This window comes from Pelodiscus sinensis, chromosome 6 (genome assembly GCF_052426305.1).
Source record: "Pelodiscus sinensis isolate ZL-2025 chromosome 6, ASM5242630v1, whole genome shotgun sequence".
Taxonomy (NCBI): Eukaryota; Metazoa; Chordata; order Testudines; family Trionychidae; genus Pelodiscus; species Pelodiscus sinensis.
The window spans coordinates 63,537,999-63,561,661 of NC_143057.1; the positions used below are offsets into that span (position 1 = coordinate 63,537,999).

The following is a 23,663-nucleotide window of genomic DNA, read 5'->3' on the forward strand; positions in this document are numbered from 1 at the left end:
GAATTGGTTTCTTGAGACTGCTGAGATGCCTTTTCTGACCTAAACTATTGTAGTAAGAAGGGTCACTTTCTTCAGTAACTGGGTGAGTGGTTTAAAAGAAACAATGCTTAGCATTCTGCTCGATACATCTATGTATGTTATTGCCAATATGAAACTCTGGGGAAATCCTGCAGCTGTAAACCAGCAGTGGACTATGACCTGTAGTTAATATTGTCATGCTGAGAGACAGACAACAGAATGAAGTCTAATGCCTTCAATTAAAAGGGCATACCTAGAACAAAAAATAAAAGGGGCGAAGAAATCAATTTTCTCTATTTCCCTGGCTTCTGAATCATTGCCATAAAAACATCTGCAGGATTTGTTTTGTCCATATCAGCCAGATCCCATCATCTTCTATGCCATCCTGTTCACACAAAGAAATCACAATTTTCCATATGTATTTGTCCTACGTCCTTTTCTGATGAGACCATGGGAAGGGAGAAAATGCATTGCTCAAAGGGGAAACTGATCATAAATTGAAAGAATATAGTTGTGTTTTCAAAGGCCTTGTAGTTTTTTAACTTATTTTTATACAAATAGTAAAGATGCACGCAAGGAAAGGCTCTTCCACGTTAGTCTTTAAAGCGCTGCATAGTCCTTTCTTTTGTTTCAGCAAGATCAGACTAACACGGCTACATCTCTAATTTGATCTGAGGAAGTGGGACTGGCTCACGAAAGCTCATCACCTAATAAACCATCTTGTTAGCCTTTAAAATGCTGCATAGTCCTATCTGTTGTTTCAGCAAGATCAGACTAACACGGCTACATCTCTATTACTATTCCACAAAACAGGTTAGACTGAAGGGGTTTCATCTTTCTTCCTCCTAGCTATTCAGTTATTTTGCCTCACCATGCACATGCATCAGAAACCGCTGTAATTCATTTATATTGGAAAAGCGGAATACCATATAAAAGCCACTTCAGAAGGTGAGCAATTCTATTACCCAAGATATAGATTAAGGAACGTTTAAAAGAAATAAGTTTCCCAAACATCATCATTTACAGCTGGAAAATTTAGATAGATATTCAGAAGGGAATAAATAGGATTCTTTCCTCTTTTCAGCCTGGAGGAAAATGGCAAACCAATGAAGGTCCTATTCAGGTGATTTTTATCGTGTAGCTTTTTGTGTCAGTGCATTTCTATTCCTCCTCCTCCCCCCCCCCCCCCCGTCCCACGCACCCACCCTCCCTCCGCCCTTTTATTTAACCTCCATAAAGAACAATAACTTCTAGATTTGTGAGGGAAACAACAATAATTTGGAATGGTGGGCAAACCAGAGCATAAAAGTTAGAACTATTGTAAAGCTGAAGCCCAAACAACTAACCTGTTTTTGAAGGTCTGAATCAATCCTCTTGCCCGTTATCCAACATCCAATATTTCTGCCTTGATGGGCCACTGCTCACCTTTTCTTATATCTCAAAAAAATTCAGAATGTTTCCCGCTGGTCTGGCGGCATTAATGAACAATCTATGTTCATTTTTCATACACTACCAGGTGCCCTTGCACCCAGTGAATCCTAGGGCAAACTCTGCAAGGTCGGACGTCAATGGTACACCCATCAGAGAACACCAGACATAATGAAACTTCACAAGTGCTTCAGCAACATTTAAGATAGTCAAAGCTTGAGAACCTTGGCAGGGCGGTTTGAGAGGGGAACAAACACGAGGAAAAACAAAAAACAAAACTGTGCATGTGTAACCCACACACCAAGGCTATGTCTACACTGGTGGCTTCTTGCACAAGAACAACTTGCGCAAGTGTTCTTGTGCAAGAAGTCTTGCGCAAGAAAACATCCACACTGCCATGTGCGAGCTGTGCTTTTCCGCAAGAGCGCCCATGGCAGTGTGGACGCTCTCTTGCGCAAGAAAGCTCTGATGGCCATTTTAGCCATAGGGCTTTCTTGCGCAAGAAATCCCAGCCAAGCATCCACACTGTCCTCTTGCGCAAGAACTCCTGCGCAAGAGGGCTTACACCTGTTAAAAAAGAGCATAGCTCTTGCACAAGAAGCCCTCTCTTACCACACCGTACTGTAAATTTACTTGCGCAAGAATGGGCAGGGCAGTGTGGATGCTCTGCAGATTCTTGCGCAAGAATGGCCATACTTGCGCAAGAAGCCGCGAGTGTAGACATAGTCCTAGTGTGGTTACTGAGCAATGCAAGTGATACCTAGACCACAGCAACAGTTAAGACCAAGAGACCTCTACAGCATGGGCTGGGGAGCCAGCTGGCTTTTAGCTCAGAGGGTAGAGGCCTGGTGGTGGTTACACATGCGTTTAATTAGAGTAGCAGCTCAAAGTGCATGGGTCCCACTGCCCAGGGTGACTCTCTAGATCTCTGGTACCCCTCCAAGGGAGAGGAGCTAGAAACCCTTGTACAACTGACCAATTTCTTCCGTTCTGATTTATATAACTGGAGAGGGCATTGGAGTAAGCCCTGGCTTCTCTTCCCTTAGGTGAAAGTTGGGAGGAGAATCAGCATCCTCATCTTTCCCTCCTTCAGTGATACTGACCTTCACCTTATAAAATGGTAGAAGCACCAGAGGGAAAATGGTTAGGTAGAAAAAGGAGATTCTGAACCGGGGTAGTAAAGAATGGATATGAGGAAAGGGGGCAAGAGTGTTTTCATTTAAAAAATCTGTAGGGATGGAGACTCCACTACTTCCCTAGGTAACCCATTCCAGGGCTTCACCACTCTCCTAGTGAAATAGTTTTTCCTAATATCCAACCTGGACCTCTCCCACCGCAACTTGAGACCATTGTTCCTTGTTCTGCCATCCATCACTACTGTGAACAGCCTTTCTCCACTCTCCTTGGAACCTCCATTCAGGAAGTTGAAGGCTGCTATCAAATCCCCCCTCACTCTTTGCTTTTGCAGACTAAACAGACCCAACTCCCTCAGCCTCTCCTCATAGGTCATATGCTCCAGCCCCCAATCATTTTGGTTGCCCTCCACTGGGCCCTCTCCAATGCGTCCACATCTTTTTTGTAGTGAGGGGCCCATAACTAGACGCAGTACTCCAGATGTGGCCTCACAAGAACTGAATAAAGGGGAATAATGACATCTCTGGATCTGCTGGCAATGCTCCTCTTAATGCAACCTAATATGCCATTAGCCTTCTTGGCTACAAGGGCAAACTGTTGACTCATATCCAGCTTCTCATCCACTGTAATCCCCAGGTCCTTTTCTGAAGAACTACTACTTAGCTGGCTGATCCCCAGCCTGTAACAATGCTTGAGATTCTTCCATCCTAAGTGCAGGACTCTGCACTTGTCTTTGTTGAACCTCTACAGATTTCTTGTGGCCCAATCCTCCAATTAGTCTAAGTCACTCTGGACCCTATCTCTGCCCTCAAGTGTATCTACCTCTCCCCCTAGCTTAGTGTCATCTGCAAACTTGAGGGTGCAATACATCTCCTCATCCAGGTCATTAATAAAGATATTGAACAAAACTGGTCCTAGGACTGAACCTTGGGGCACTCTGCTAGAAACCGACCGCCATCCTGACATCAAGCTGTTGATTACTACCCGCTGGGCCCGGCCTTCTAGCCAGCTTTCTATCCATCTTACCGTCCATTTATCCAATCCACATTCCCTTAACTTGTTGGCAAGAATATTGTGGGAGACCATATCAAAAGCCTTGCTGAAGTCAAGGTATATCAATCACATCCACTGACATTCCCATATCTACAGAGCCAGTTACCTCATCACAGAAGCTAATCAGATTGGTCAGACACCACTTACCCTTTGAGAATCCATGCTGACTTTCCCCTCTTCCAAGTGCCTCAAAATGGATTCCTTAAGGATCCCTTCCATGATTTTTCCAGGGACTGTGGTAAGACTGACTGACCTATAGTTCCCTGGATCATCCTTCTTCCATTTTTTGAAGATGGGCACTACATTTGCCTTTTTCCAATCATCTGGGATCTCTCCAGATCTCCATGACTTTTCAAAGATATTGGCCAAAGGCTCCTCAATGACATTTGCCAACTCCCTCAGTACCCTCGGATGGTTTAAGTCCGGACCCATGGATTTGTGTATGTTTAGCTTTTCTAAATAGTCCCTAACCTGTCCCCCCCCCCCCCAAGGGCTTTCCATCTTCATCCCATCTTTCATCACTTAGTGCATTAGTCTGGAAGCAGACCTTGTCCGTGAAAACAGAGATAAAGAAAGCATTGAGTACTTCAGCTTTCCCCACATCATCTGTCACTAGGTTACCTCCTTCATCCAGTAGGGGCCCCACACCCACTCTGATCACCTTCTTCTTGCAAACATGCCTGTAGAAACCTTTCTTGTTATCCTTCACATCCTTTGCCAGTCGCAATTCCAACTGCGCTTTTCGCCTTTTAAGTGAGACAGATTGGGAAAGAGACTAAAAGCTTTCTTCTCCGTATTTGTGACTCCAAATCTTTCCCCCATTCTCTCTGTGACTCCAAATCTTTCCCCCATTCTCTCTCTTCCCCACCAGAATAATTTTTTCCCAGCAACCTCCACAATTAATTCTAGACCAGGTTAACTTGCCTCCCCCTATACAGACTCCTCAATATATTGCCCTGCATCTTCCTCCTCCCCCACACCAACACACAATGAATTACTCTGATACCTCTCTCTCTCTCTCTGTCTCTCTGTCTCTCTCTCTCTCTCTCTCTCTCACACACACACACACACACACACACACACACACACACACACACACACACACACACACACACTCACACTCTACCCAAGGACTTCATTTCTTATACCCATCACAGGTCTCAATTCCAATTTCTGTTACAAACCTTCAGAGACCTTATAATTTATCGACACAAACTTATTTTAAAAAATGGGTATCCAAAGCTTCAGCCCAAGAGAGTATTCTCTAAAACAATTTGAAAAGAAAATGGGTTTGACTGCTTCTTTGGTATAGAAACACATGCTATGCAATTTTCCTTTATCACAGGCTATAATGGATCACGCGTAATGTGTTTCCTTGTTAATTCCATGCACTTTTGTGACGTGAATTTTTAAGCTTAAAAGCTAATCTGTTCATGTGCAGAGAAGAATATATTGAAATAAATTGAGGCTCCTACATTACTATGTTGCCTGTAAGCAGTGGCATAATAACAGGGGAGCACGGAGCTGATATATCTGTCTGGCTATCCTCAGAGACCTGGCAATGGCTGCCTTCTAATTCCGGTCCATGCCAAAGACAGCTGCATGGGCAGCCCCACAGCTGCAGATCCCTGTCCCCACAGGAAGTAATAGGCTGGGCTGCCTGCATTCCCGCAGGATGAAGAGGGGCACTTCATTGCTCTCCCTTCCCCCCCCCCAATAGGCATGTTACTAGAGAGGGGCCCTCTCCTTTGGAAAATTCTGCTTGGACCCTAGCCTGCAAGTATACAAGGGCCTGACATTCAAAGGTATTTAGGCACTGAAAAATGTAGCAAGGTACTTAGTGGAATTCTCAAAAGTACTTAAGCAGTTAAGAACCTAACTCTCAGTGAAGTCAATTTGAGATAAGGGCCTAACTTAAACCTGCTTAGGCACTTCTGAAAAATCCCACTGGTGCCTATCTGGCTGTTAGGCTCCTAAATACCTTTGAATATCTAGTCCTAAATCTATAACCTGGCAATATCTTTGAGAGTTAGGGTGCCAAACTACATTTAAAATCCCATTTAAATGGTTAACAAGTTAAATGTAATGCAGATCGGCAGGGCTGGAGTGGTTCCCCACCGCACTCAGCTGGGCTGGAACACTTCTGTATGTGGAGGGCCTCACAGGACTGGAGCAGCCCCCTACCCACATTGGGTAGGGAGCTGCTCCAGGCCCCACCCATTAACCAGAACTAGTAAGCCTCGCCTGTTAAGGGTTAACCAGTTAACCTTACACATCTTCATGCCAAACCTGCATTTCCTACTAGTTGCGCTTACACTAACAGTCCTTATTCACAAAATTAGTCTTACTGAACTCATAGGGACTGTGTGAGAGAATAAGGATTACTCCTGTGAGTAAAAAAATTGCAAGATTAAAGCAGCATTGTTCCTTGGCACAGAAAAATAGAAATAGAAAGCAAGCATTTTTTCTGGAGTATCACCATAATTAGAGTCAGAATGCAGCCTCCTTGAAAAGAAATGATGGATACAAAGCTCATGCCTGTTGATCAGTCTTTGTCCAAACCACTCTTTTTCCTTCTAATTTCTTTCAAACTTACTATTTCTTCTAGTTGATATGACTTTCCTTATTACCAAAACACACTTCAAAGCAATGTTAGACTGTTGTGGAGAAACTGATTTACAAGCTACTAGCAGAGCACTAGTGTAAACAAGATAATAGGCATTTGTGCTCAACAGGTCAACTAGTATTCAATTATTCTGAATGATTTAGTCAGTACTTGGAAATCATAAAAAGAAGAATATGTTGCTTAAAGGAAATGTCTCTCTACTCTGTTCAGTATTCACAAGGCTAAAACTGTTTTAGAAGCACTACACTGTAAAATATATTTTAAAATTTCAGGTGTATTGTAGCCTCTAGGAAAACTGCTGCCATTAAATACCAATACATTTTTTCCATCTTGCTAAAAAGGAATATTTGTAACATGCAAGAATGTTATACAAATCATCATCTAATATACATTAATATTTTAATATTCAAGTATTGGGTATTTAAATTAAGTATTTACATTTTCAGTATTAAAGGTTACATATTATGGATGGAGCGGCTATTTAAGGATACCCAACATTTCATCTTAAGACCTTGTTTCCAGCTGCTTCTGACTGCCAACCCTAATCCATATGGGTTGGAATTTTCCAATGCCAAGTGTCTGCCTCAGGCTGAAATTTTGAAAAATATTATCTAGAAGAGGTTGGTCAGTGTAATTACTGGAAAAAAAACCCATTGTTTCGCCAATGTTAAAAGAATTCCTACAAATGTTTAATCAAAAAGCTTTGGAGCAGGGATTTGAAATTTGGCAGGGAGGTGACATTTGTATTAGGAATGTGAGTTTTGCTGTTCCTGTGCAAAACATCTACATTTGGCCAAGTTGCAAGCCTTTGAAGGATCACAGCCTGCACATGTTCAGTACAAATTTATTTTGAGTTTGGCAACACATGCTCCAGCCCAGGGCTGAAGTAGCAGAGCAGGACATCCCCTGCCATTTTCATCCAGCCTGGCAAGGCCTGATATGGAGCTACGGTCTCTTCTATGCTCTCAATGCCTCCACTACTGGCTCCCAAGGCAGCACAGAGGAGAAAGAAACAAGATGATTCAAATTCAGAGAGGATGAAGAATAGGATCTTGGACCGGAGGAGTCCATTGGGACAAAGAGTTTATGGGAAAGAGACCGGGAGATGATGCAGGGAGACAGAACTGTCTGAGCAACAGGATTGGGTCTAGGATCCTACAAGATTTGGGACAAGGGAGGCATAAGAAGAGACAGTGGAGGGGACTGAGATTGAGCAAAGAACAGGAGGAGCAGGAGTCTGGGACTAGCTGGGCAAGGAAATTAGAACCAGGGACTGGGGGAGGGGAAGAGAGATTGGATGTGGGACCCCAGAGGATGAGACTGGGACGGCTGGACAAGGAACCTGAGGATTAAGAGCTGGGAGGAGGAGGAACTGGGATGTGGAACCAGCTAGGAGAAATACCGGGACTCTAACTCAGAGCCTAGAAGCAAAGACTGGGAAGGTCGAAAAGACCAAGTATCAGAACAGCCAGGCAACCAGCTGTAAACTGAGCAGGAGCAGAGGCACAGGCTGAAGCAGGCTGTCAAAACTACCAGATGACAGGAAGCATCTCCAGCAACACAGTGACACTGAGCAGACTGGAGTGGTTTCATTAGAAGCCCATACCCCTGCCTTGTGGTCACCTGGTTACGCTCTGGCTTATGGCTTGGATGGGCCCACAGGACTCAGAGGAACAGGGGGTGGAGAGAAATCGCAGAGCCAGAGACAGGCTGGAGGTGAGGAGGGGAAAGAAGAGTTCAGCCTTGGGGAAATAATGGCAGAATAACCCAAGATTCCTAAAACTCACCATTCCTTTGCTATCGGAAATATCTGAGCAACCTTATGGCAAAAAAGAATTACACTGCCCCCTAGGTGCTGTTCCACACTGAGGCTACGTCTAGACTGCATCCCTCTGTCGAAAAAGAGCGACTAGATTACATTATGCCAGACTGCCAGATGCTCTGTCGAAAAAAGAAGGCACCTGGAAGTGCTTCTGGCAGGACATGGAGGCAGCCTTTATTTCCAGGTGCTGCTGCCTGCCCTTTGCAGAGACACGTGCTTAAAGGGATCCCCCTGGACAGGCGCTGCTCTGCTCCTGATTCTGACTTGCCTACCTCCTAGAGGGAAAGCAAAGCTGCTGCAGTGCTTGCTCTAGTCGCCCTGCTTCCACGGACACCACAGCAGTTTATTTTTCCTGCTTTTCACCTTTTATTTGGCCATGCAGCCTGAGCTGCCCCTGGGCAGGCAATGGCCCCACACTGCAATACTGCAGCTTCTCCTGCATCTGCATGACTCTGTCATGAATCTCCTGCCCCCTATGAACCTGGACCACACCGAGGAGACCCTCCTCCAGGATGCAGGAGCTCTGCCCTTGCACCCAAACCTTTTTGGGGACAGGCAAATTTGGAGGCACGAGACAAGTTCAGACTGGTGGGACTGGCTCATCATGCAGCTCTGGGATGACGACCACTGGCTCTGCAACTTCTGGATGCAGAAAGCCACATTCCTGGAGCTGTGTGCCTGGCTCGCTCCTGCTCTGGAACACCAGGACACTCACCTGCAGACCTCTATCCCCCTGCAGAAGCGGGTCACAATCACTCTGTGGAAGCTGGCCACCCCTTACAGCTACCACTCCATGGGACACTAGTTTGGCGTGGGGAGGTCTACCATCAGGGCTGTCTAGATGGAGGTAAGTCACTTTCGGGGAACAGGCCCTGCTGAGTGGGGCGGGGGGTGAGAAAGGGGGACTGCCAGGCAAGGGGGTGTGGGGGATGGAGTAGCACTTGGAGGCCGTTCCTCGGCCACCCCTGCACTGATGTGGGGGAGGGGGGCATCCTAACAAGGGGATGGGTGGGTTGTGGGGAGGGTTCTCCTCCCAAGCCCTTAGGTAACCTGTCTAACTCCCTGGTTTCTATCTGTCTATTTGTCTAGTGTTGCAGGTGGCGAGGGCCATCAATCCGGAGCTGCTGAAGAGTCTTGTCCATCTCAGGGACCAGGACAACATCCTTGCCGGGTTTGCCACCCTTGGATTCCCAAACTGCAGAGGAGCCCTCGATGGGACACACATCGCAATCTGCGCACCGTCCCCTCGAGCAGCCCAATGTATAAACCGGAAGGGCTACTATTCGATGGTGCTGCAGGCCCTGGTTGACCACCAGGGATACTTTATGGACATTTGTGTTGGGTGGTTGGGGCGGGCACATGATGCCTACATATTCAGGAACTCCTACCTGTACCGCAGGTTGCAGGCAGGAATGTTTTTCCCCAAGCAGCACCTTGCACTCAGGGACGTGCAGATGCTGGTGTGCATAGTGGCCAACGTAGCCTACCCCCGATGCCATGGCTCATGAAGCCCTACACCAGCCACCTGGATGCGAGCAAGGAGCTTTTCAACACGCATCTTTCAACACGCAATGCACCTTTAGACATTTGAAAGGGAGGTTCCGTTGCCTCCTCACATGGCTGGAGATGGGCAAATGCAACATACCGGAGATGGATGCACCTTCCATAACCTGGTGGAGAGGAAAGGGGAGGCCTTTATGCTGGGGTGGGGGACAGGTGCTGATGACAAGGAGAGGCCATTTCAGCAGCCCCAGAGGCCTGCCATCTGCCAGGCTCACCAGGCTGGTGTCCAAATCCGAGAGGCCCTGAGGGAGAAATTCTCAGAAGGAGCCCACTGACTCTCCCCAGGGCCTCCTCCATGGGGGGTTTGGCCTGGCCCACCCCTACCTGTCCCTCTACTACCCTCACCCTCTTCCCATAAAGAATACACACACACACGGGTTTCTTTGTACACAGACATTAGTTTTTTATTTGAAACACTATCAGTAAAGAAAATGTGCTAAATGTATAAAAAAATTCTCTGTGTACTGTTCAAATGTTTATAGACAACATAAATCTTTCACTCAAAAATAAAGATTTTGTTATATAACTGAAATGACCTTTATCTGGGGTGGTAGGGGACTGAAAACCTGGAGGGGGGGGGCGGGGGACTCAAGCAGGCCGCTGCTTCCCTGATTGCAGTGTCCTGCCACCTTCCTGCGTCCTGGCATCACCACGGCCTTGGGATCGGGTGAACAAGACCTAGCCCTGGCCTGGGCAGGTGGGGTGGGGGGACAGCTGTTCGGCCTGTGAGGGCTTGGGAGCAGGAGGGGCTGGGGGGGATGGAGGAGTTGGGGGAGCTGGGACCTGGCGTGCAGGAGGAGTGGTGTCCGTGACAGGGACAGGCAAGCCGAGGACCTCCCGCATTGTGGCACAGATGTCAGTGCGCTGCTGGACCAGCTCATCCAGCAGCCTGGTGCCCCACTCGGCCTCTGCCTCCATCCTCTGCTGGAGGGTCCTGTTCAGGTCCTGCAGGGCCACTACGTGCTCCCTCAGCAGGTCCATGTAGACCCGCCAGTGCCTGCGGGTGCCACGGGTCCGGGATGGTGGTGGGCAGGTGTGGTGCTCCCCTGTTGGGTAGAGGTTTCAGGTGTGGAGGGAAAGAGGAGGAGACAATCACTGTCTGTGTGCACCCCTGCTATCCCAAGTGCATGCTGTGGCTGTCAGGGGCTCTCCTTTTGACAGGAGACTCAGGGGTATTACACGTGACACCGCGTGTGAGTTGGGCAGCAGCCTGAAAGCCTCACGGGGCCCCACAGTGGCAATGGGGCTAGCTGACCCCCCACACTGCCAACTTTCCCATGTGTGGTGACCACTCAAAGTACTCACCTGATGTTCCCTCCCGGATATCTGCGGATGCCTGGGAGGCATCTGGGGTTTGGGTCCCTGCTGCCTCCTCCTCCTCCTGATGCAGCTCTCCCACCTCTCCTGCCTGGTCTTCCTCCCTCAGGAGTGGTCGGTTCACGATATGGTGGGGTAACCCGGACTCCACCATATGCAGTGGAGTCTGGGCTTCCCCACTGCCCTGGATCTGCTCCAACTCTTGGTAGTAAGGGCAGGTCTTGGGGGCTGCCCCGAAGTGGGAGTTCTGGTCCCGGGCCCCGACATATCCCTGCCACAGCTCCTTTACCTTGGCCCTCACTTGTGCCACGGTGCGGGGGTGATGCCTTTTGGTGGCCAGTCACTGGGCCAGGTGCTCATAAATGTCCGCATTACTGTGGCGTGTTTGCAGGGCCTGCAGGGCTCCTTTCTGGGACCAGAGCTCAGGAGGTTTTGGATTTCTGTCACTGACCAGGCTGGTGCTTGCCTTTTGCTGCCCCTGGGTGGGTCCTTGTCTCTGTCCTGAGAAGGGCCAGGGGGACCTTGAGGCTAGGACATGGCTGCCGGACAGCAAGGCCTGTCTGGATGCCGGTGCCTTTAAGAGGCTGCAGCCAGGAACTACAGTGGTGCCGTACATGTAAAGGCTAGCTTTCCACCTGGGCTTCTTCCTGGAGGCCTTTTTTGTTGGCAGAACTGGCTCCCTGCATCCACACACAGATCTCTGTTGACAAAGGTGTTTTTCCTCATAAAACGAGGTTTATCGCTGTCAACAATACTGCCGCGTTATGTCGACTTACTGTTGACGGAATGCTGCGATACAGTAGACGCAGGTATAGTTTTCTCGACAAAAGGCCACTTTTCTAGACACACCCTGAGGATGATACCCACTACTGCCACCTGTTACTCTCTTACCTCAGGTGGCAGAGGTATCTGTGGTGGATCTAAATGTTCTAACTTTGCAGATGATCCGTGTGAGTAGGAGTCTGTTTCCACAGGGTGCACAACTGTTTTTCAATTTGCTTTCTTCAAAACATATGAAATCATAATAAAAATATTGAAAGATGGTTAAAGTTTCTAAGTAAAGCATTCATAAGTACATAAAGGCCAAAAATAAGATGGTCAGTGCAATATTAATTGAGTCTCTCTGTGTGTCTGTATTATGATACCATCTTTGAATACATGATCACATAGAATGCTATTAGTTTTCTTTCCTTGGAACCCCTGCTACATTCAATGCGTAGGATGGACTTGCTCTGGGGACAAATCAGGATTGTGCAGTGAAGGAAGCTACCCAGCTTCATTTGTTGCAGAAGTTGGAAGGAGGGTATTGAATGATACACTCAAGAAGGGACCAATTACAAATAAAAAACTGACAATAGAAAAAAATATAGATAGCAATCAATATAAATTAGAAGCAATGAAGTGTCGAAAAAATCAATAAAAGGAGCAAAAGATATCAGGGAAAAATCCATTGCAACCAATGGTAAGGACAAATAAAGAGGAGTTCTTCTAAAAGCACAAAAGGCAGGTGTGTTCCTATTGGCTACGTCTATACTGGCCCCTCTTCGGAAGGGGCATGCTAATTTTGAACTTGGGAATAGGGAAATCCGCGGGGGATTTAAATATCCCCCGCGGGATTTAAATAAACATGGCCGCCGCTTTTTTTCCGGCTTGGGGAAAAGCTGGAAAAAAGCATCTAGACTGGCGCGATCCTCCGGAATAAAGCCCTTTTCCGGAGGATCTCTTATTCCTACTTTGAAGAGATCCTCCGGAAAAGGGCTTTATTCCGGAGGATTGTGCCAGTCTAGACGCTTTTTTCCAGCTTTTCCCCAAGCCGGAAAAAAAGCGGCGGCCATGTTTATTTAAATCCCGCGGGGGATATTTAAATTCCCGCGGATTTCCCTATTCCCAAGTTCAAAATTAGCATGCCCCTGCTGAAGAAGGGGCCAGTGTAGACGTAGCCACCATGTATTTGGAAAGAAGCAGGATGATGTACTTGTATCATATGAAAATGATGTAGTACTAAGGGGATTTTAAACAACATTTATTGTGGGCAAAAATTTTAAAATCAGTACACCCAGGTAACCTACATCCAAGTTGAAAGAGTTGAATGAGGAGATAGCTGCCCTCTGATCAAAATTTTTAATGGATCTTAAAATTCCAAAAGACAGGAAAAGTATGATTGTTATTCAAAACAGTAAGCAGGATGATTTAGGACATCATAGGCCAGTTAGTCTAATATCAATCATGGGTAGAATAATGGAAAAGTTGACAGAGGATTCATTTACTAAAGAATAGGAATATAATTAATGCCAGTCAACATGGATTTATGGAAAATTGGTCTGGTCAAATAAACCTGATTTCATTTTTGATGCTATTACAAGTTTGGTTGATAAGGCAAGTGTGTAGACATTACATACTTAGACTTCTATAAGGTGTTTGACTCAGAACCACATTATGTTCTCGTTAAAAATAAGCACTATACAATATCAATAAAACAGCTGTTAAAACTGGCTAACTTACATATGTCAAAAAGTAGTTGTCATCAGCATCACCTGGGGGTGATTTCAGTGAGGTTCCCCATGGATTGATACTACTTCTATGACTGTGCAACATTTTTATCAGTGATCTGAAAGTAAGTATAAGCAAACTGCAACATTTTGGTAAAATAGGCCTATTCAAACAAAATGTGTTTTAATGTAGACAATGGCAAAGTCATGTGCATCTATTAACAAAGAATTCATGCCATGACTACAGAATGGGAGCTTTGTCCTGGAAAGCAGTGACTCTGAAAAGGATTTGGGGGTCATAATAGAGAAACAAAGTGTCCATTAATCTCTGTCTCAGTTTTCCATCAATTAAATGGGGATAATAGTAATTCCCCCCCCCCCCCCCAACACACAATTCCCAGAGACATTGTGAAGATAAATTCATTAATATGCATGAAACACACAGATACTCCACTGTCAAATGCCATCGGAATGTCCATGAGAAAATTAAAAATTCTATATTCAGAACAGTATGTAATTTTGTATCAACCTTTGCCAGTGATTATTTAAATTTCTTGAGCCAATAAAATCTGTTTACAAATTATCTGGAAGTTTTAACTTTCATATCTGTGAGGCTATGGTGAAACTTTACATCAGGGGAGAGGAACCTATTTTGGGTCGGGTGCCGCTGACTCACAGAAAAATCACTTGGGGCTGCACACAAGTGAGAAGCATAAATAAGTAAATAAATAAATTGAGAAGAATAAAGACACTCCACACATTCCCCTAACACACCTGGGGGTGCTCCACCTCTGCAGAGGGAGGGGGGATGAGAGTTCCCCTGCTGCAGGATCCCCAATGCTACAGGGGAGCCCTGAACCTGAGGGGCCAAATCCAGGCAAGCTAGGGGCTACATCCAGCCCCCAGGCCTTAGGTTCCCCATCCCTGCTTTACATAGTAAGAAATCCAGCCATCCAGGAGAATTTTATCTTTACGTAGCTTGTGTACATATCTAATCCTGTATAGGCAGTTTAAGCTCATTGATTTTTCCCAGTTATTACATAAATGTTAGCTTGTTAAAAATGTTATTTAATCTAATACTTATTGGATTATTAAATGATGAATTTGTAGGTACATTAACACTTACTTTCTCATCCAAATATACTCTAATTTTAATGCTTCTATTTCAGCACCTTATTGTTTTGAAAAAAGCAAATCAGAACATACAGCATCATATCTTGCACCAGGTCTCCAGAGCTATCCCGTCTACTTCTAGCTTCCACCCACAGCCCCAGATGATGTCATATGTTCCTGGACAGGAAAAAATTGCAGAGGAATGAACTCACCTTGTTTCGAGTTCCTCTCCACATCTGATCTTGATCCCCTTCCCATTTTTCAAAGGGGACGATCAGTTGCACTTGTGGATTTTTTAACTTCACTGTTTAAGGCACTGACCCTTTTCTAAAGCATCTGCCTTTTACTGGTGTGTCAGCTTTTCATGGCTCAGCTGTCCTATCTACAGAGCACTTTTACTTGCAGTGTTCATGTGAAGTGTGTATGATTGGCAATAAATATAGCTTTACAACCTTTCTGTAAACAACAGCATAGCATCTCTAACCTCTTCCCACATTGTGACGAGCACAGCAGAGCTGAGATCACTCAGCCTTCCCTTCCTTTGCTGATTTACATCTCTTCTATAAAAGTATTTTCACCTCATTTATTGTGGTTAATTATGTGTGTGTGTGTTAATAATGAACACCCCAGGATTCTTTCCAAGCACCACAGAAAACGTAATGTCTGTAGAGAAACTATTTCAGATTTCAGAAGACTTTCTACCCACCCCTTCGTTCACCAGGAAAACAATCTTGAGAAGACATTGTGCCTGTGCCTGGATACACATTTCCACGGCGCACGGCTTTGAACACACAAAAGGGATGTCTAGACAGTGATATATCTGAAAAGTGCAAAAGAAAATGAGATTTACCAACCATCTGGGTACCACAGAAACTTCTCCACTCTTCTTCTCCCCCCACTTCTCTTATGCCAAAGCCATGTACATTCTGGCTTATCAATCAACACAGACCATAATCAGTGATTCACTCTCCTTTGGTCTCTGTTAAAGTACAGCAAACCAAGGCCATATCGCCAGCTGATCCTAATCAAATTGCAGCCTGATCTCTTCTGCTGTGGCTTTTGTCATTATTCCTTTCTTTTTCTCTCACATCAGCTGTCTTGTGCTTTATCAGCTCTTACAGGCGTAAGCTGCAAGATGACAGGAATGCAAGGTTTCAAAATCAAATATTAAAAGACATCATGTAAGAGACTGTGACACATGACCATTTTTCTTAGCAACAACATAATGCCCTTTTTACATATCTTCCTTTGCTCAGCCCGCCAAAAGATTTTTGCTGGATCCTCTCCCCCTCCCTCCCCCTTTTTTAGGATTTTTAGTTTATAATAACTAAAGCAACTGCCCTTTACAATTACTTTTCTTCCTTACTTGACTACAAAATGGCATCATGCAGCTGCAGAGGGAGAGATAGGAAAACAAAATGAAAGATCTAGTAATAAGTGCCCACAGTTTCCTGACCGTCATAATTTTCACTTTCCCAGTTGATTCAATTCAACAGCTGAAAGTGAAATCTGAGAGGAATAAGTAAGTTCTTTCTTAACGGTTCTAGTGAGACTTAACTGCATTAGGGAACATCCTAGTTACAGGCACAGTGGGCTTATTTAATATAAGTAACAAGCAACACAAAAACATGGGGAAAATAATGAAGCTCTAGTGTCCCTTCTTGCCTCTTAGTTTGTTATAGCCTTGATGTGATAAAAACCTTGTGTGTGAATTAAATACATAATCTTATTATAAGAAATAACATCTGGATTTCCTTGTTCATAGGCCCCAGAGGGTTAATTTGTTTGCTTTTGTTCAGAAATGGAAGGCAGACCTGCCTTTGAAAAGGCATCTGGAAAATTATCTTAGATAGCTACAGAACTAACAACACAGAGTAATCACAGAAAAATCCATGTTTCCGAGACCTCAGTGCATGTGGGTATCTCTGTCTGCTAACAAACAGTGACAGGCTGTAAATGGACTTGGCTTGAGACCTATCTCAAGTATAGTTCCTTCACATCTGTCAGGTTTTACTCTTGAGTCCTTGTCATCTTACATTGTGTACATAGCCCCAGAGTAGTAAAGACATGTCCTGGGGAACAAGACAGTTCAACGGAGGAGCTTGAAAACAACCTACTATTTTTGAAGATGCAAATCCTTATGTATTTCTAATGCAAAGGTATCCACTACAGACACAAAATCAGAATTCCAAAAACATGGCTGCAAGTGCTAAGATACTAGTTCTGATGTTAGAGGCCTATATATAGGGAGCAATAAAGAATCTAACTGTGATACCATCTGGAGTAGCTCACAACTGCAGAGCACATTGTCAACAGACACCCCAAACTGGTGGCATGTTCTGTAATTAGATCGCATTAAGCCACTGATAAATGTGAATTCCAGGATTACTATACCAAAGGTACCTGCAGAGAATATTGGGCATCATGTGGCAGGACAGACAGACCAATGTTAGTGTCCTTGCAGAAGTCAATTCCTGCAGCATTGAGGCACTAATAGTCCACAGGAAGCTACGATAGTCTGGTCATATGGTCAGGATGCCTGACACACCATTGCCTAAACAGATTTTCTATGCTCAGCTGAGGACTAGGATGAGGTCTCATGGCTGGCAGAGGAAGTGCTACAGAGACATTCTTAAGAACACCTCAGTAAAGTGCGACTTTGACACTGACACCTGGGAGAGGCAGGTGGAGGATTGGGTAACCTGGAAGACCACCATTAAGAATGGTGCCTGATGAAGATAGAGACCTCATCTGCAGCCAAGATGCGCAAAAGCATCCGTGCCAATCTAGACGCACTTTTGCGGAAATACTTTTAACGGAAAAACTTTTCCATTAAAAGCATTTCTGCAAAATCGTGCCAGTCTAGACGCAGCCTTAGTATTTATGAAGCTTAATTACTAAAACCACAAACGGCTTTGATCTGAATACCACATGTGAATTGACCTGTGAATTGATCTCACTCTGAGATCACCTCATCTGCCAACCTCATACCAACTGAAAAAAAAATATTGCTGTTTTTAAAATCATGCATTCTGCTAGTATATCATTTGAAGGTATCAAAAGATGCAGAGGAAAATTAGTTACTGTTCATAAAAGCATCAGATTAATCAAATGGAAAAAAAATAATGCATGTGTTTAGGTGGATGTAATTACAGGAATATGTAAATATCCCTTTAAATCATTTGTGTGCCTCCTAGTGCCAATCATTGTGGGATTTTTTAGAAAATGCCAGTCACCAGTACATGAGCAGTACACTTGTTCCTAGATCTTTTAGGTTTGTGCATACTTAGTAAACATGGTTATATGGGACTCAGCTGGGGTTTCTTTACATTAATATGTTTCATAAGAGCAACACACACAACAGTGGCCCTACACAAACACATTTCTTTGTGTTCCCAGGTTGCTTGGCTTTGCAGCAGTAGCAGAGTGGATGCAAACTCTATTCCTGTGGTTGTATTGATGTCATTGGTGCTATTTTGGTAGTAATAAGCAATAGAAAGAAACAAGCACATTAATTTTAAGATCTACTAGAAACCAGGGGATGGAGTGTGCTCTGAGATTGGAGGGAGGGGGGCACAGAGCAGAGTAGCAATATTAGCCAAATGGAAAATTGATAACACTTACAAAGTATGGTCTCATTTTGATTTTCAGTATCACCAAAATAGAGTTTTAAACATTTTGGCAAGTCTTTTTTTTTAATTAAGGCTATAAAAATCTGTCTTGTCTCTTTGCTGCAGTGAGTCATCACAAAATCAATTCAAAAAATGCCTTTCAAGTTGAATGTGTGCCCTCACTAGTTCTGGCCCTTTGAACCCCTTTCATGTGTTGTTAAGGCTGGGAAAGCAGCAGACATAGCGTATGACTTTTAGTGAAAAAAACCCAAAAGCTATCCCCAAGACTATTCAAGAAACTGGTCCGGCATTTTTAGATCAATGCAAAGAAATTTCAGGGCTTACAGCAATTCTGCAGTAGGAAGTACAGTCTAGAGAACAAACAGGAAGAATAGTTAATATATCCCTGAGGCAGTCTCAGAAAGGGAAGAAGGAAAAGAGGTGTTCTAACAACTGATTTCTGGTGACTCATTTTTATTATACCATGATTTCTGTTTTATGTTGATAGTGGTCTTGATACAGTGTCATGTTACCTAACACAATAATAACCATCCTAAACTAATTTCAAGATGCGGGATTTTTTTATTCATACAGGGCACCAGACAATATAATTATGGCTATACTATCTGCTGCAACACGCTAATTAAAATATAAGTATCCTATCCTTACATACCAAAAAAAAAAAAAGACCTAAGCCTTACTTTTCTATTGTGGAAATGTCACTAAATGGGCATATTTCTGAGCAGGAACCCAGCACACACATTTTATTCAGCTGCACTGAATCCAGAGCTCAAACTCTTAATGGGCTTTGAAGAGTTGTAATCTGATAGTGAATTCTCAGCACTGCATATTCCTATTGAATGCATGTCCAGGGAACACATGTGAGAAATTCAGTTACTGTCTCTATTGTAGATGTGTTGAACTACCCCCACTAAATGCAGTAAATTGCAAGACTGCATAACTGTCATTTCATAGGTCAGAATGATGCCCCGATTCCACTTTTATTGTATATTGCTTTCTTTAATTTTTTTGCTATTACTTGCTTCTCCTAATACTGGTTTGTGTCAGAATGGACATTTAAGTGGACAGCTGTTTCCAGCAGGCAGAGAAACCAAACCAACACAAAACAAAATAATAACAAAACCGCAAACCCAGTTAAACACAGACAATTTGTGACTAGAAAGGTACAATCAACTATATACTCTGATTTTTTCCCAGATATTATCTTCTTTTTTAGATAACTTTGTTGAAAAGGAGTTATAGAGCTCTGATGACTCTTGGCATTATAAAGCCATTCAATTTATTTCAAATAATTTCCTGAGGCATGTAGACCTCCATCATTTCCTTCAGCAGATCTCCACTGGCATGTATTTTATTGTCAAGGTACGTGAAGTGACTCACGTCTTAAATTCCTTTGCCTTCTAATTAAATGCTTGAGTGTGAAGCTGATTAAACACACACAAAGATACATATATAAAAACACATCCTGTAGTACAAGGCTGGCAGTATGATGTATGTTACTGTTACAACTTTTCTTCGTCTGAATTATATTGACAAGTTTCTAAAGAGATCAGACCATTTCCCAAGGTACAGTCTGGACTGTTCAAGAGCTGTTCCTCTCCCCTTTGGTGCCTTTTCCACTGCTCTGCTATGAGGGTATCCACTCCCAGTCTGTTCACATATAGACTCTGGCATGCAAAACCACAGCCACCCTTATGAGATTAGAGTGCTTATCAGTCACTCCTGGATTATATTGATGAGTGACACCAGCAAATTCCCAATCCTAGATTTGTCCCCAAAAATGCAATCTTGCACTGCCTAGAACCCCCAAGGACAATACAAGCTTTTAGAAAGTTCATCATTTCATTAATAGAAAGTAATATGTATGTTGTTGATGAGTGCCAACTGTCTTATCCTGATGCTGGGGCTACCATCTCTTTGCCTGGCTGATGACTATGCTATCATATGGCTGGGCGCACTGCATACTCAGAGATACACACAAACTCCTTCTCTCAAATGCAAGTTTCAAAACATTTCAATCCAATATTGGAAAAGACAAAACAATACAACACACATATTAATATAGGGAGATTTTAACTGATAACTAGTAATAAGAAATAAAACTCAGAATTGGTTACAAATCACTTACAAAGGTAACATGCAAATACCTAATGACTAACTTAACAAAATAAATTAATTCAGAGCAAAAGGTTTTTCTCACCACGTTTACAGCAGTCTGCCCGAATTTCTCAGCAGGGACTTCTGTCCCAGATCAATGGTGATTCTTTTGTCTTTCAAATGTTGATGATGATTTGAGTAGAGATGAGGGAAAAGGTGATTTTTGTCATCACAGTCATCTTCTGCTGAGGTTCAGGTGACAGCAAGTCTGTCTGCCAAGATGTAAATTTTTCACTCACACACTTCCTCCAAATGCCAAAGAATAGCCATTTACTGACGTAATATTCCATTTAATTATGCTAACTCCTGCCAAAGGCACCAGTTTTACTTTTGTCTTTAAGGAACTTGTCTGTGTCTGCATTTCTAAACTTGCAACATGTCTCACCAATGTCATACAATATGATCTTATAACTTTACATACAATGTTTACACATGCACACCTTTTACAAGGACAATATTTATCAGCAAATTGTGAGTTTCCAAATGATACCGCACAAGGAATACTTTGTACAAAATTTATCACAGTTTTGTAAAAGTGGCAAACATCAAGGTACAATCTGTCATAGTAGAAATCATGTACCTGTGATGCCAGCAGCTGCCATTTTATGAGGCAGACTTGATGGATCATGTTGTAATGGAGATATACGCAGTATTCTCATGGAAATTCTACTTTTGTTCTTTTCTGCTTTTTCTCATCGTCCAAAATTCATATAATGTAGACAAAACGTGGAGGAATACAAGGGCTAGTGGGTAAGTACTGTAATTCTCCAGGAAGGATACATATGCAGTTTCACATAAAATCTATCACTATATCCACCAACAATCCCCTAATATTTTGGAGGAAATATATAAATAGGTAAGCAATCATATCATATGTCATGATAAATCAGTGGACCCAATATTTTTCACCAATACTGACAGTTGGTCTGCACATTAAAATTACTCCAGAATAATGTAAAATACAGATGTAAAATGGATTAAATATTCCTGATTAGCGATCTGGGTGGACACTATAATTCTGGAATAAGAATGCCTCTTTCCAAATTAGTTTAACCCACTGGATGAAAATTGGGATAGGATAAACTGTGAATGTAAAGAATAAATCATACATGGATAGTATATGGAGAAAGTACATTGTAGGGATCAGTTCAGACAAAACAATCAAGCCAATCCCAAAACATAATGCAACATACAGCAAATATGTGGTGATGTGAAAATGTATATAAAGAAAGGGGTTTTGTTTTTTTTTAATTTGGGATGTGTGGCAGATATCTTATACCACCCCCTACAGTTGCGCATGACCAATTCAAGCTTAGTTTCATCATATGCAAGTAAAGAAACTTGAGTGATGAGTATGGAGTTAAAGTGATTTTTTGCATTCCAAAAATCTAAAGTGTTCTTCCAGAACTGGACTCCATGCGCTTCTCCAGGGGGATGGCAGGCCGCAAGTGGGTGTCCTGGTGTTGCAAGGCAGGGGCAAGCCAGACACAGAGCTCCTGGAAGGTGGACTTCTGCATCCGGAAGTTTCGGAGCCACTGGTCGTCATCCCACTGCTGCATAACAAGCCGGTCCCACCAGCCAGAACTGATGTCCAGCCTCCAAACTCGCCTCTCCAGGAATAAGTTTGGGGGCAAGGGCAATAGGGCTGCAGCCTGAGTGAGGGGCTCAAAGCTGGGCTCTGAATCCAGCTCTGCCACAAACATCATGATGCTCTCATGCAGATGCCGCAGAACATCCAGCATCACAGTGTGGGGCCATTGCCTGCCCAGGAGCAGCTCTGGCTCCAGGGCCAAAAACACAGTGCAAAGCACAAAAACAAACCTGAAAATAAACTGCTGTGGTGTCCGAGGAAGCAGGGCAACCAGAGCAGGAATGGCAGCAGCTTTGCTTTCCCTCTAGGAGGTAGGCAAGCCAGAAGGAGGAGCAGAGCAACGGCTGTCCAGGAGGATCCTTTTAAGCACACGTCTCTGCAAAGAGCATGCAGCAGCACCTGGAATTTAAGGCTGCCCCTGTGACCTGCCAGAAGCACTTCTGGGTGCCTTCTTTTGTCGACAGAGTGTCTGGCAGTCTGGATGCTTTTTTTCAACAAAGGCTTTGTTGACAGTATCTGTCAACAAAGCCTCTGTCAAAAAAAGCCTGTAGTCTAGATGTACCCTAAAAGTCTTAAGAAAATTATTTTCTGCCCATATACATTTCACTGTGTAATTTGACCTAGATACAATGTTTTTCTCTTCTTGTCCTAAACAGGTGCATAGCTCTTAGGTGTACTATTAAGAAATTGCTATATACAACCCCAGAAAAGGCTACACAGTCATGTTTGGTAAGTGATTCTTGGTACTGTGAATTTTATTTATAAAATATTTTGAGAATCCTCAGGAAGAAAGGTACAATATATATGTATAGAGTGCCACATATATGCACGGCACATTATGGGTAAAAATAAAAAGACAAAGCCGCTATTTGAGTTCAGATAGGATATGACATGACAAGAGAAGGTGAAGGCCAGTTCAGGATGCACAGGGAACTGGAGGTCGAAACTGCCTGAAACTTGATCTTCCGTTATATATGTGATATTATCTCACTTATCTGTAGAGCCTGAAAGGCTCCTCTCTGCAATTCTGAACAGAGCAGCTGGAGAACTTAACAGTCTTTGTAAGTGCTCTCCAGCTACAGTATCCCCAATGGAATATTATTGCTATGAAGCAGCCATTCTTTGTTTGAGGTTCCAAACATTACAGATGTGTCATTTGTGGCCAAAAGTCAAGGTAGCCTGTGTCCACAGATATTAGGTTCTCGAGTGGAGAAAAATGCACACTGGTGCATTCTGTATGAGTGATGTGCGCAAAGCTTTTATTCTAAAATAAAGGAGGTTTGGGTCATAAATAATATCATTAGCTGATCCAGCATTGTTCAACAGTTTCCTCTTTCCGGAATGCTGTGCCGACAGTAAGTCTACCACTGTCACTGTAATCAGAGAACTGACCTGTCAGTTAAATACTTTAGCTTTAAATGTGACACTTTCCTGTTTAAAAGCCATTTGGATCTGGAGAGAGCAGGATAGAGTGAAGTAAGGTGATGGAGAGAGGCAGGTTTGGAGGCTGTTTGGTATGTTTGTGTTTTTTGCAGAAAGGGAAACATTCCAGGTTTCATGAATCCAGTAAATTTGTTTATTTGTTGATTGTTGATCAAATGCCATTTTATTCCTTATGTTCCAATTCCTCATACTCATTAGGTCAGTAATTGTTAATTTGTCATACAGCATAACAGGTAATGATTGCTAAACAAGATAATGGAAGTGAAATAGAATTGAT

General features: G+C 43.6%; 1 long non-coding RNA gene across 1 annotated transcript in view; it reads left to right on the forward strand.

Moving 5' to 3' along the window:
* The window catches only part of LOC142829890 (uncharacterized), an 89,472-nt gene that overhangs the window by 61,390 nt on the left and 4,419 nt on the right, over positions 1-23,663 (forward strand). Inside the window, exon 2 of the long non-coding RNA XR_012904790.2 lies at positions 22,600-22,672. This is a non-coding gene — a long non-coding RNA (uncharacterized LOC142829890). The remainder of the gene's footprint in view (positions 1-22,599; positions 22,673-23,663) is intronic.